Source organism: Pseudonaja textilis, chromosome 2 (genome assembly GCF_049901715.1).
Source record: "Pseudonaja textilis isolate UNSWEBS1 chromosome 2, rPseTex1.2, whole genome shotgun sequence".
Lineage (NCBI taxonomy): Eukaryota > Metazoa > Chordata > Lepidosauria > Squamata > Elapidae > Pseudonaja > Pseudonaja textilis.
The window spans coordinates 69,309,624-69,324,316 of NC_141991.1; positions in this window are offsets into that span (position 1 = coordinate 69,309,624).

Below are 14,693 nucleotides of genomic sequence, written 5' to 3' on the forward strand. Positions count from 1 at the left end.
GAATTCCCAGTAATAGCCTCATCTGGAAAAAAGAGCTGACATAAAATAAATCTAGATAAACAATGAGAATGATTTTATGCTTTTATGGATATTTGCACATTCTACTTACTAACATATATAGCTTAAACATATAGATTAAACATATGAGGTGATAAAGTACTGAAAGAATACAGTAGAGAGACAAGAAAATTCTACTGAAGGTTTCTAGAAAAGTATCCCGACTTGTTTCTAAGTGAATATTTATTTTGATGTAGGCCATTTTCTAAGAACTAATTCTAAACCTGCCCTTATTTGTCAAGCTGGACCTAGGGGTCAGTTAGGATTGCTGCTATTGTACCAATCTCCCAACTATATTCCTGTCTGAGCAACTTGACTATATTTTTGAGTTACAGTGGAGTACCCTCAGACTTGTGATTCTAGGGGACTTCAATCTGCCTTTGATAAAATGGGGGTCTAAAGAAACTCTGGAGTCTTATTTTTCTGTGTCCAGATTGAACTTTAGACTGCCAAAGTAAAGCCAGCTTCTTGGCTTTGTTGTTAGCCAAAAATAAGTCATTGTTGGTACGTTTCTGGTAGTAGCCAACATACCAGCAGATGGATCAACTCTGCATCTCTCCACATCCACACATGTTGTTATTTTCTAAAAGCTCCCACTGATGGATGGATGGGTGAGTGGACAGACAGACAGACAGATCATAGTATTATTTTTTTCCATATCAACTAAAGCTACTAGCTGAGGCAATGAAAGATAGAGAAATAAAATGTGTGTGTGTATGTGTGTGTGTGTGTGTGTGTGTGTGTGTGTGTGTATATGTGTGTGTATGTATGTATGTGTGTGTGTGTGTGTGTGTGTGTGTGTGTGTGTTTGTGTATATATATATATATATATATATATATATATATATATATATATATATATATATATATATATATATATATGGATCTTTGTTGTTCGGTTTCTCCGCGTAAGATTTGAAGTATCTAGGCAACGTTTGATGAAGTCTCATTCATCATCTTCAGGCTTCTTTCTTCGGCTCTGTGCTTCTCAGTGCTTCTCACTCTGAGAAGCACAGAGCCGAAGAAAGAAGCCTGAAGATGATGAATGAGACTTCATCAAACGCTGCCTAGATACTTCGAATCTTACACAGGAGAAAACCCGAACAACCAAAGATCCACATACAAATACCCGTGAGAACCTCAGAAAATATATATATATATATATTGCATTCCTCAGCTCTCTTTTTACACATTACCTCTTGCCGACCACATTCCTTCTTTAAGAGATGATGCACACACAGACACACTGCTTTGTGTAAAAGAAGGGTATAGGTTAGGTTGAAATCTCAAGCAATTGCTTTTATTCTCATTAAATATGAAATCAATTATCTATATTACAGTATTATAGTTGGCCACTATTGGGGTTTTAAAATAAGCATAATCTTGCAAAAAGCTAAAATTCATGCACTGCAATTTCAAAAAGCCAAATCTCTACTTAAGGGGAAGCTTGTTAACCTTTTTCTGATAATTTTGTCATGGCTCCCATGGCATGAAACTCCAGACAGCTTTTAGAAAATTTGCAAAAGGACAAGCAGAACTGCCAAGTGAGAAGTGTGGCACAATTTCAGAAAGATACTGGCTATGCAAGAAAGGGAAGTGATACAGTGATGTTTTAATTCAAAAGGAAACTTCACTAATCCTTGGAAAGATTTATTACCTATGTAGAAAAAAGGACTGCAGTTAGCTACACAATAAGCTACTGGATTCCTAAGGTGCAATTTAGAGTATAAAATGATGGACAACTAGTCCTAAAAACCCAGAAGTCAGTCAGAACTTCACGCTTACCTTTCATTTGATTTAAACATTCAATATTGCTAAAATGAAAATGCTGCATAGGGGAAAATCTATAGAATACACCACACTAAGTATCTTCACGGGCTTGAAGTTATTCTTACAAAATATTTGTAGAAAGGCTTTTCCTTCCCAATATGCCTTATTAAATCCAAACAACCAAACTGCAGTGTCTTTAATCTTTAAAAGATAGAAATGAAAAGCCAAACAGATGGTTTGAGTTTGTCTGATCTTTAGGAAAATGGAAAGGTAACTACTTCTTGCTAAGCTCACATTTCATGTTGCAGATAACAGAACCAGTGGTGGTATTCAAATTTTTTTACTATCGGTTCTGTGGTCATGGCTTAATTTGTGGGTGTGGCTTGCTGGTCATGTGACTGTGTGGGTATGGCTTGGTCACATGACCAGATGGGCATGGCTTTATGGTCACATGACCAGATGGGCATGGGTTTATAGCCATGTGACTGGGTGGGCATGTCTTTGTGGTCATGTGGGTGGGCGTGGCCAGGTGACCATGTGACCAGCAAACCAAATACAAGTGGTCCTCGCTTAATGGCCAGTTGCTTAGCAAGTGTTCTCCTCAGAGCTACTTGACCTGTTTTGGAGTTTTGACAGCCATACACACACATACACAAACACACACACACACTTTCTCTCTCTCTCTTTCTTCTAACCCTGCTATTCTATGATTCTGTAAGGATCTCCTGCTGGAGGAGGGAGTTGGACTAGATGTCCTCCAAGATCCCTTGCAGGCCAGCCCTAGATTGCTGTGTGCTCCAGAGTCTTCTGAAGCCAGGGTTTGTGTCCTTCCTTCCTTTCCTTTTTTTTCTCTCCCACTCCCTCCCTCCTTCCATGTATTGATCTCCCCATCCATATATCTCATTCATGGTCTCCTCCCTCCCTCTCTGTCTTTCTTTTTCTTTCTTTGTCCCTTCCTTCCATCTCTCCCTTTCTTTGTCTATCCCTTTTCTTCCTTTTGCTTCCTTTCTCTTTTTTTCTTCCTTTCTCTTTTTTCTTTCTTTTCTTTCTTGTTTTTCTCCCTTCCTCTCATTCCCTCTTCTTCTCTTTCCCTCTCCTTTTCTCTCTCTCTCCTCCCCCCCTCTGTGTCTCTCTCTCTATGGGTCTCTCTCCCCCATGTATCTCTGTCTCTGTCTCTCTCTCTGCCCCTCTCCTTATCTCCCTCTCTCTCTCTCTCTCTGTCAGTGTCTGTCTGTCTGTCTGTCTGTCTCTCTCTCTCTCTCTCAAAACCACGGCTGGGCCACGCGCTCTTCGCTACTTTGAAGGGACGGCAGCGAACAGAGGAGCTTCCACGGGGCACAAACTACCTGAGTGGAAGATTCCCCCACAACCTGAAGGAGGAAAGCTGCATTGACTTACTTTCTGCTGGTTGTTGTGCAGAGCATGGCGAGCAGTGGCATTCGGGGTGGTGGGGTGAGGGTGAGGAAGAGAGAGAAGTTGAGCTTTGCAATATTCTGCGGAGTGGAGCTCTGCAGTGTTTGGGGGCCTGTCAAGCTTTGCAGCATGGAGTGGAAGGTCAGGGGGATTTGCAGACTACACTGGCAGGGCTGGGGGAAGGAGAATAGGTGAGGAGGGGGGATTTGTGGGCGGTAGGGCTCAGAAGAGAGAGCGTGCAAAAGCTCTTTCCATTCTTCCCAGACCTTTTTCTGCCTTCGTGGGTGGCGTCTTTCACAGCATCAGTCCCACCCCCTTTTCCTTCTCCCATCTCTTTCATGACCTGAGGTGGGGTGGGGGATTGGGCAGATTGTGTGTGGGGGTGGAGGGCTGAGAGGGGGCGGGCGCTGAACAGAATCACTGAAAGGAAGGCAGCATAGGAAAGAGACAGCCAGCCAGACCCATGCACAGAGCAAGCAGACTGGTGAAGGAGGCAGTCCAAGGCACCTTGTTTAGCGCACTCAGCTGGTCGACTCCCCCGATGCAGCCAGTTTCTTTAGCTGGGGCAGCTGATGGATGGGGGCGGGGTGAAACCACCGGTGCTGCTGCTACCAGGACTACTATTGAGACTGCCACTGGTTCGGCTCTCTCTCTCTGTGTTTTCCCCCCACTTTCAGTGAGTAACACTGAGGCTGGCATTTGAGGAGATAAAGGTCCCATGATCAGCTGCTGCCAAGGAGGTGGTGGTGGCGAAATTCAGCAACGGAGGCATACTGAAGCCAAAATGCAGTCTTCTCCCTCATGGGGGGGTAGGGTCGCCACGTGCAGACGGGGGTGGGTAGGTGGGAATGGCAAGCACACATGTGCACCTGCCTCTGCACGGCTGGACCTGGAGGCACCAGTGATGTTAAATGGAAATCGATGAGATGCTTCCAGTGTAGCTGACGATCCTTGTTCAGGTGAGCCTTCTCCTCCTCCACTCGCAACCAGCACACACAGAGAGACACAGAGAGTGTGGGGGAGAGAGGGGAAGATAGGGACTCAGCCACTTTGCTATCCCCTGCCATCGCCCTTACTTTCTCAGGCCAGGAAAGGGAGGGGAGGGTGAGGGGCAGGACCAGCCACTAAACCTGGGAATGGTGGCTCCCAGCTAAGCCGACCGAGGGGCTGCTGCTGCAGGCATTGGCGACAAGGAGGGGGTGAGAAGCCCCAGGATATCTGTCCACCCACCTGCTTGCTGGCCAGACTGGGCTGGCCTGGGCTGGAAGAGGTGCGTCCATCACCGGGAGAAGGAAGAAAACATGCCCCGGGAGGGTGGGCAGGCAGGTGAATGTCCTGGGGTGCTGCACGTGTGCACATCCACCCAAGTTGCCCCATGGCCACCACGTGGTATGGAAAGCTAGGAGAGCAACTGGGACAAGTGGGCAACCGGGCAACAGGGCGACCCGGTTCAGGGTGTGGCCAGCCAGGGGTCACCACCAGTTCTGCGACACATGCCAAATCACTGCTACCGGTTCTCCCGAATAGGTGCAAACCGGTTGAATAGCACCTCTGAACAGAACTTTCTGAAGAGCTCCACACATCAGTAACCATGACAAAATTAATGACAAAGGCAATATTTATTTAATTTATATGCCACCCATCTTACTATCCAAATTTATTTATTAAATCAGTATGCAACCCATCTACCCATCTGATCATATTATTAAAGAAGCAAATGATTTCATAATTAAGTTTAATGCCAGCAATGATTGTTGAAGTTGCTCACACAAAATGATTAACCAGCGATGTCCTGCAGATGCATCCTTTCTCAACTTATTGAAGAAATCCCTATTTTTTCTACATTATTCTATTAAATAAACCATTTTACAAAAAAGCAGAAAATAGATTCTAAACTTTATAAAGAAGTGATGATAGTGATAATGGGGAGATTTATTTATTACACTTACTGACCTACATCAAAAGACTCAAGGTAGCATGAACAAATGCAGCAATATGTATCAAATATGTAGTGCATGTATAAACTAACATGACCTAGGTCACACATCCAAAAGCTAGTCTTTCTTGCCTAAGTATACTTCAAGTAATATATCAGGTTGGCTAAAACTAATCATTGTATGCTTATTCATATGAATTACTCTGCAGATTCATAACAAATATTTCTGTAGACAAACTGCTCCTGCCAGAAAAGCAACAAAGCAAAGCTTTAGTTTAACACTTTATTTAAAATAAATAAACCTATATTTAGTATATATTGAATTATACAAATCATGAAACATTGAGCAGTGGATTAAGGACTTAAGCAGTTACAGGTGAAACTCAAAAAATTAGAATATTGTGCAAAAGTTCACTTATTTCAGTAATGCAACTTAAATAACGAAACTAATATATGAGATAGACTCATTACATTCAAAGCAAGATAGTTCAAGCCATCATTTGTCATAATTGTGATGATTATGGCTTACAGCTCATGAAAACCCCAAATCCACACTCTCAGATAATTAGAATATTACATGCAATCAATAAAACAAGGATTGTACATAGAACAATATCAGACCTCTGAAAAGTATAAGCATGCATATGTACTCAGTACTCAGTTTGGGCTCCTTTTGCAGAAATTACTGCCTCAATGCGGTGTGGCATGGAAGCTATCAGCCTGTGACTCTGCTGAGGTGTTATGGAAGACCAGGATGTGTCAATATTGGCCTTCAGCTCTTCTGCATTGTTCAGTCTCATGTCTCTCATCTTTCTCTTGGTAATGCCCCATAGATTCTCTATGGGGTTCAGGTCAGGTGAGTTTGCTGGCCAATCAAGCACAGTAATCCCACAGTCATTGAACCAGGTTTTGGTGCTTTTGGCAGTGTGGGCAGGTGCCAAGTCCTGCTGGAAAATGATGTCAGCATCCCCATAAAGCTCATCGGCGGAAGAAAGCATGAAGTGCTCCAAAATCTCCTGGTAGATGGCTGCGCTGACCCTGGACTTAATGAAGCACAGTGGACCAACACCAGCAGATGACATAGATCCCCAAATCAACACAGACTGTGGAAAATTCACATGGGACTTCAAGCATCTTACAGTGTGTACATCTCCATTCTTCCTCCAGACTCTGGGTCCTTGGTTTCCAAATGAGATACAAAAGTTGCTGTCATCAGAAAAGAGGACTTTGGACCACTGAGCAACAGACCAGTTCTATTTTTCTTTAGCCCAGGTAAGATGCTTCTGACATTGTTTGTTGTTCAGGAGCGGCTTGACAAGAGGAATACAACATTTGAAGCCCATGTCCAGGATCCGTCTGTGTGTGGTGGATCTTGATGCACTGACTCCAGCCTCAATCAAAGACTCAAAGTGTTGTGAAAGTCCCCACCACTTTTGAATGGCCTTTTCCTGACAATCCTCTCCAGGCTGCGGTCATCCCTGCTGCTTGTGCACCTTTTTCTTCCACACTTTTTCCTTCCACAGCACTTTGGGAACATCCAACTTCTTTTACAATTACTTTTGAGGCTTTCCCTCCTTATGGAGTGTGTCAATGATAGTTTTCTGCACAACTGTCAGGTCAGCAGTCTTTCCCATGATTGTGATTCCTACTGAACCAGACTGAGAGACCTTTTAAAGGCTCAGGAACCCTTTACCGGTGTTATGGCTTAATTAGCTGATTAGAGTGGAACACTTTGAGCCTAGAATATTGAACCCTTTCATAATATTCTAATTTTCTGTGATTGTGGATTTGGGGTTTTCATGAACTGTAAGCCATCATCATCACAATTATGACAAATCATGGCTTGAAGTATCTTGCTTTGCATGTAATGAGTCTACCTCATATATTAGTTTCACCTTTTAAGTTGCATTACTGAAATAAATGAACTTTTGCACGACATTCTAATTTTTTGAGTTTCACCTGTATTGCAGAAACTTTGAATCTTTGTCATGAGTTTATATCAGGAATAATTTCTGCAGGAAAATTCTCAGATATTACATTTTATTTTGCAACATCATGATTAAAAAGCATAGGATACATATTTAGACAATATGCATCACATTACCAGAAGCTTTCATGTGTTAACATATTGAAATCATGAGATAGGACCAGGAAAATTCCTCTCCTCCTACACCATATATTCATCCCAGAATTCCAAAAACTAATACTTTAATGTCTATGAAGTTATGAACGAATACTTTAATGTCTATCATTTTAGTTATTTTATTTTATTATTTGCCACCCATCTCATTTCAAAGTGACTCTGGGTAGCTTACAGAATTAAAAGCATTAAAACCATAAAAGATAAATATTTCTACAGTGATAAAAACAAAGTTACAAGTAAAGATAAATTTATAGTTAAAAGAGGGGGAAAGAGGGAGCAAAATGTGTGCGGAGGAGGTGAAATTATATGATGCTATCTTGCTAAAAAGGATATAGACCAATATAAATGATAGACACCCCTCTATTCCTATTCATAAGTAATAGGAATCTACTGTTAATCATTTAGATTTAGAGGGGGGAAATCATTTTACATCATCAAGGCAATAGGGCAATTTCAGTAGTAACAAAGACTGTTGGTTTTCTTGCTGAAAGTATACAGGGCAATTTTGTTATAGCAAACTATGCTATATTATAAAAGCTATTTGGGATAACAAGATGATACTTTCCTGTTGGGACCTATAATAGTTTTGAAATTAGATACTTATTTACAGATAAGCTATGTGCAGGCAAAGATATTTGGTTATGTATAAGATGTCATGATATACCACAGAGAAAATTGATTGGCACTTAATAATAGTCTCCTCCTGAAATTCAAATTATACAGTCATCTAGGAATAGTGCAACTCATTTGTTCAATTTCTAGAAGCAAATATTAAATGCAATTATTCCTTGTTGTAGATAAGCGAATGTTATTTTCAATTCAATATGTCAGATTAATCTTATAATTCATTTTGAAAAAGCAACCTGAACAATCATGAAGTCAAAGGCAATGGATGCATTGGACAACTTCTTTGGAATTACTTTCTCCCAACTGTGACCTGTTGGGAGAAAGGTAGTGAAGTAATGAGACCAGAATGAAGATTAAATTTTAGGCTGACCATATTTTTTTATCCCAATGTTGAATTGTTCCCTGATCTAAGAAAAATATGTGCTATAAATACAAAAATAATTGGTAAATTAACTTCAATAATAAGTCAAAATTTACTTACTAAACAGAAAAACCAAAGGACTATAGACAAGCAAATAGAGAAAGTAACTTCCAACTTTTTGTTGGTTTCTTCGCTGGTTTTGATTGACAGCAGCTTTCAGGGATCATTGGAAATAATGTGACCTTGGAGATGCTGAAACATCCACAACTTTTCAAAAATAAAAAACAAAACACCTGGTCTGAATATTGCAGAAATTTCAATTCTACATAACTAATGCTTCCTGATTTGTTATACATTCTTTAAGTTAGTAGTTGTTAGGTACCTTGATTCAAAAATTGTTGATATACTTTTGGGCTAACTTAACTTAACTTAAATGTAACTTAACTTAACTTAAGCATAGTACATGAAATTATCTATTGTCCTACCCATCAATGACTACTTCAGCTTCAACCACAACAATACAAGAGCACACAATAGATACAAACTCAAAGTAAACCGCACCAAACTCCACTGCACAAAATACAAGTTCAGCAACAGAATGATCAATATCTAGAATACACTACCTGACTCTGTGGTTTCTTCCCCAAACCCCAAAAACTTTAACCTTGGACTGTCTACTGTTGACCTTACCCCATTCCTAAAAGGTCTGTAATAATATGCGTGATAAGTGCACTAACATGCCTACAGTCCCTGTCCTAATATTCCTTTTTAATGGTATACATTTCATGTACTCATAATCATGTTTATACTTATACATGTTATCTAATACATGCTTGACAAAACAAACAAACAAATAAATAAAACTTGAGGCTACAAGCAATCAAACAGATGAGCACAATGAAAGTTTAATAATATATAGATCATTTGTTAAAAGCTTGTAATAAGTTATTATTAATGCATAATAGCAAAAATAGATATCTGTAAGCATTATACTGATTTTACCATAATATATTCAAGCAGACTCTAAATTATATTTTCTTAAATTCATTTGAATATACTATTAATATTTGATAAAGGAATATTTCATAAAGGAACAATGAAATTGCTGGGTGCTTGAGATGGTTTTTAAGTACTTCACCTTTTTTCAGAACCTCTAGCACTACTCAGTACATACTGGTAGAACAGATTTAAATGATGCACAAGGAGGGTCCAAGGCAGTGGTGGAATTCAAAATTTTTTTACTACCAGTTCTGTGGTTTGGTGGGTGTAACTTGGTGGGTGTGGCAGGGGAAGGATACTGTAAAATATCCATTCACACCCCACTCCAAGGGAAGAATACTGTAAATTAATTCACCATGGACGAATAGGCGACAATATAAATCAAATAAATAAATAAAATCTCATTCCCTCCCTACCTCACTAACCAGCTTTCCAGTTCCATTTTCCTGTGCAAGGCAACAAAAGAAGGCCCAGCCAATTAGCTGGGACTCGGGAGGCAGATGGGGGTGGGGCCAGTCAGAGGTGGTATTTGCCAGTTCTCCGAACTACTCAAAATTTCCACTATGGGTTCTCCAGAACTGGTGAGAACCTACTGGATACCACCTCTGGTCTAAGGATAAATTTGATCATAAATGGATTTTATTGAAAACAGTCAAAGGGGGACTAGAATGTTGATTTTGGAATATTAAGGGGCAAGACTGACTTAAAAGAATATTTACTGTGGGCCGTTTAATATTTTATGAAAGAATATACTAAGATTTTGAAATCTTATACTAAGGTTAGAAATCATCAAAACGTAGTCACTGAATCAGTAGTAACACCGGTTGAATCCCACCCCTGATATAAATGTTTAGGCAGTGTCACCTTCTGAGATGTTTTCTCAGTTTCCTAGTCAATTCAATAGCTCTGAGATTTCATAGTGGCCTGCCATTTACATATTAAGCATGTCTGATCCTATTTAACTTCATTTATGATCAGGCAATTTGTGTAGCAGGTGCCATCTGTCATAAATAACTTCAAATATTTTTATACAGAAGAACTGTTTATTGGAAGAGCTACAACAATGCCTCTCAGGCCATAGAAACTGTTATGTAAATTATCTGAAATTTTGGCATTTGATGTGTGATATAGAATCATCAGAAATGAGAAAGAAATAATTTTCAAATATTTTACAGGATCATTAAAAAAAACAACTGTTTATCAATATTTGAAAATCGTCCATTAACTTCTGAACTATAATATTTAAATCCTAAATTGTAATATTTCAAGGTCTCAATATAAACATAAAGTAGATCCAGTGAAATCAATTATTTTTTTCATCCATTTCTAATTCTTAACTTCAAACCTATCTTTTTTTTCTTTTTCAGATCTAGTATATTTAATCAACAACTTAATCATATACTATATGATACAATATATGTATTTTAAATAGTAAAGAGTGCTTGACATTTATTTAAGACAAGATTCCTCGCCAACATCTTTCAAGCTGTACATTTTGATGATTGTTTGCAATTAGGAAATAAGTATAAAATAGTATGTACTATATCCAGACTAATAACATTGGTGCCCAATAATTTGAATAAATATTTAGGTGTAAAACAACTACAGCTATTTTTTTATGTGTGTGAGGCACTGACTTGCCACGATCACCCTATAACCAAGCCATCAACAATCTGCTGCAAAACATATTGAACCAAGAAAAGAATTTCTAGCACCTACCATGGAGTCCCAGCAAGGCTTCTTCATTTTAATCATGCAACAAAAAGAATGTAAAGTTCCTACAGTATTCATTCATTCTTTTACAAACCTTTTTTTCAGCTAGCAAGTAATCACAGCTGTGCATGTGAGAAGTAATATAAAGGCAATTCAGAATAGGATATAAAGCTGAGCACACCTGGGATTAATCAGACACAAACACCATTTAGAGAACAGATGTGAGGGAGAGGGGCAACTAACCTACTCTTTTAAATAAGAATGGATGTATTCATGACTGAAATAACCTTACATTCTTCCCTGAAATATTTATTGGATTAAAACTTTGTGCTAACCATTATGTGGATTGTTTGATGTTGACTTAGGGTTTTTTTTGGGGGGGGTGAATTCCAGGAGTCTAGTGTATCTAAGCCACTTTTAAGTAGAAATTTAAGTAGAAATTAAGTAGAACAGGAAGGGTTAAGCTTATAGTGAAAAATACATTTCATAATTTTAATTTATGGACATGCCTGCCTGGAATATTTTTAAACAAATCTCTGTCAAGTGCTATAGAATAGAATAGAATAGAATAGAATAGAATAGAATAGAATAGAATAGAATAGAAAAGAATAGAATAGAATTCTTTATTAGCCAAGTGTGATTGGACACATAAGGAATTTGTCTTTGGTGCATATGCTGTCAGTGTACATAAAGAAACAATAAAATACATTCATCAAGAATCATAAGATACAACACTTAGTGATAGCCATAGGATACTAATGAGCAATCAAATCATACTAGGAAACAAATAAAACAATATCAATTGTAAAGATACAAGCAATGCAGTTATAGTCATAAGTTGGAAGAGATAGGTTCGAGGAAGGATAAGAAGAGTAATAGTAATATAGCCTTAGTAAATAATTTGACAGAGTTGTGGGAATTAGTTGTTTAGCAGAGTGATAGCATTCAGAGAAAAACTATCCTTGTGTCTAGTTGTTCTGGTGTGCAGTGCCCTATAGTGTCGTTTTGAGGGTAGATGTTGAAACAATTTATGTCCAGGATATGAGGGGTCTGTAGATATTTTCACAGCCCTCTTTTTGACTTGTAAAGTATACAGGTCCTCAATGGAAGGCAGGTTGGTAGCAATTGTTTTTTCTGCAGTTCTAATTATCCTCTGAAGTCTGTGTCTGTCCTGTTGGGTTGCAGAACCAAACCAGTTATAGAGGTGCAGATAGATGACAGACTCAGTAATTCCTCTGTAGAACTGTATCAGCAGCTCCTTGGGCAGTTTGAGCTTTCTGAGTTGGCGCAGAAAGAACATTGTTTGTTCTGCTTTTTTGATGACGTTTTTGACGTTAGGTGTCCATTTTAAGTCTTGACATATGATAAAACCTAGAAACTTGAAAGTCTCTACTGTTGATACTGTGTTGTCTAGTATTGTAAGAAGTGGTAGTATAGGAGGGTTTATCCTAAAATCTACCAGCATTTCTACAGTTTTGTGTGTGTTTAGTTCAAGACAGTTCTGGTTGTACCACAAGGCTAATTGTTCAACCTCCCATCTGTATGCAGATTAACTGTTGTCACGAATGAGACCAATCACTGTTGTATCATCTGGAAACTTCAGTACTTTAACAAACAGATCTTTTAAGATGCAGTCATTGGTAGAGAGAGAGAAGTGGAGAGAGCACACAGCCCTAGGGGACTCCTGTGCTAATTGTATCTGGTGTGATTTTGCCTAGCTTCACCTGCTCTTCCTGTTTATTAGGAAGTTTATGATCCATTTACAAGTGTGGTCAGCTAGCTGATTTAGTTTAGTTAGAAGAATATCTCCTGGAATGATGATATTGAATGCTGAACTGAAGTCTATAAAGAGGATTCTTGCATAGGTCTTTGGAAATTCAATATGTTGTAGGGTATAGTGCAGAGTCATATTAACAGCATCATTTGTCGATCTATTTGCTCAATAGGCAAATTGCAAGGGGTCTAACAGCAGATCTGTGATAGTTTTCAAATGAGCCAACACTAGTCTTTCAAAGGTCTTCATGACTACAGATGTTAAAACAACTGGTCTGAAGTCATGCAGGTCCTTGATGAAGGGTTACTTCAGCACTGGGATGATAGTAGAGAATTTGAAGCAAGAAGGAACATAGCACATCTCTAGTGATTTATTAAAGATACAGGTGAAGATGGGGGCCAGTTGGGCAGCATAACCTTTTAAGCAGGGAGTTATCTTTTCTGGGCCTGGTGCTTTTCCTGGCTTTTGTCTGTGAAATACACCTTGCACCTCATTCTCTGTAATCACCAGAGGTGGTGGGCCCAATGGGATGGGGTAGGTTGTGGGAGGCTTGGCTGTTGTTGGTATGTCTTAGATGGGATTGTGGAGATGGGTGGCAGTAGTTTTCTCTCAAACCTACAGTAAAACACATTCAGGTCATCTGCCATTTGATTTCCTTCAGCATGGGAAGGAGGTTTGCTGTAACTGCTGATATTTTTAAGAGTTTTCTATACATTTGCTGGTTCATTTGTTGAGAACTGATTCCTTGGCTTTTCAAAGTAGCTTGTTTTTGCTACTATGATCTCCCTTGTTAATACATTTCTGGCCTGATAGTACAACATTCTATCACCTTTTCTGTAGGCTTCCTCTTTGGTACGAAATAGCTGCTTAAGTTTAGCTGTGAACCAAGGTTTATTGTTACTGTATATTCTCTGGTTTCTGGTCATTCACACATAGGTCTTCACAAAAACTGACATATGGTGTTACAGTATATGTGAGTTCATTCAAGTCTACAGAGGTATCTTTGAACACATTCCAATTAGTGCAGTCAAGGCAAGCCTGTAGCTTTAGCTTTGCCTCCTCAGTCCAAGTCTTCACTGATTTAATTGTTGGTTTCGTGGTTTTAAGTCTTTGTCTGTAAGCAGGTACAAGGTGAATCATGCAATGATCAGAGTGTCCCACAGCTGCTAAGCTTTAATACAGATTTGTTTTAAAGAACCGAAAATTCTCAAAAACTTCTTCCACACTGAGTTTCATAAAATCAGTTATCTCTTGTTATCAAATACATGGAATAATAGTATTTAATCCAAGATCATAATATAAAATACTATAACTTGATCCCTTCCATGAATAGCACAGTTGCAAAACTCTAGGCATTCACTAGGTAGTGAATAAAGGTTTTCTGTATTGGTTAACTGTATTTAAAAAAAAAGAAATGCAGAGAACATATATAAAATAATTATGAAATTGTACAAAAAGAAATAAAAATGAAATATAATTGATTAACAAATCAAAAGAAAAACAGATAAATAAATGGATTATTTTTGAAACAAATGTTAACCCTTTTCCTTTTTTTACTTTCAAAGAATACACATGCACAACATTAAATCGTGGAGATAATTTTTATTCCCCAACTTCCATACATTTGCTACATATTTTATTCCAGCAAATGCAAGCAATATGAATGTGTGAAGTTTTAGCATATAAATACTATTAAGCGTTTTATTTCCACAGGCAAAAAGCTATTTAGTCTACAAATTTTTTGTAAGGAAAAAAATTGAACAATGTAAACTGCAATGTAATTTGAACATAAAATTCATCAGTGTTATATATTTTTCACAGCTTTATTAGAACAAATGGAATAGAGAGAAGAGTATGTAACTCAACACAGCCAGAATTAGGCATAAGCTTTAAAAGTTAC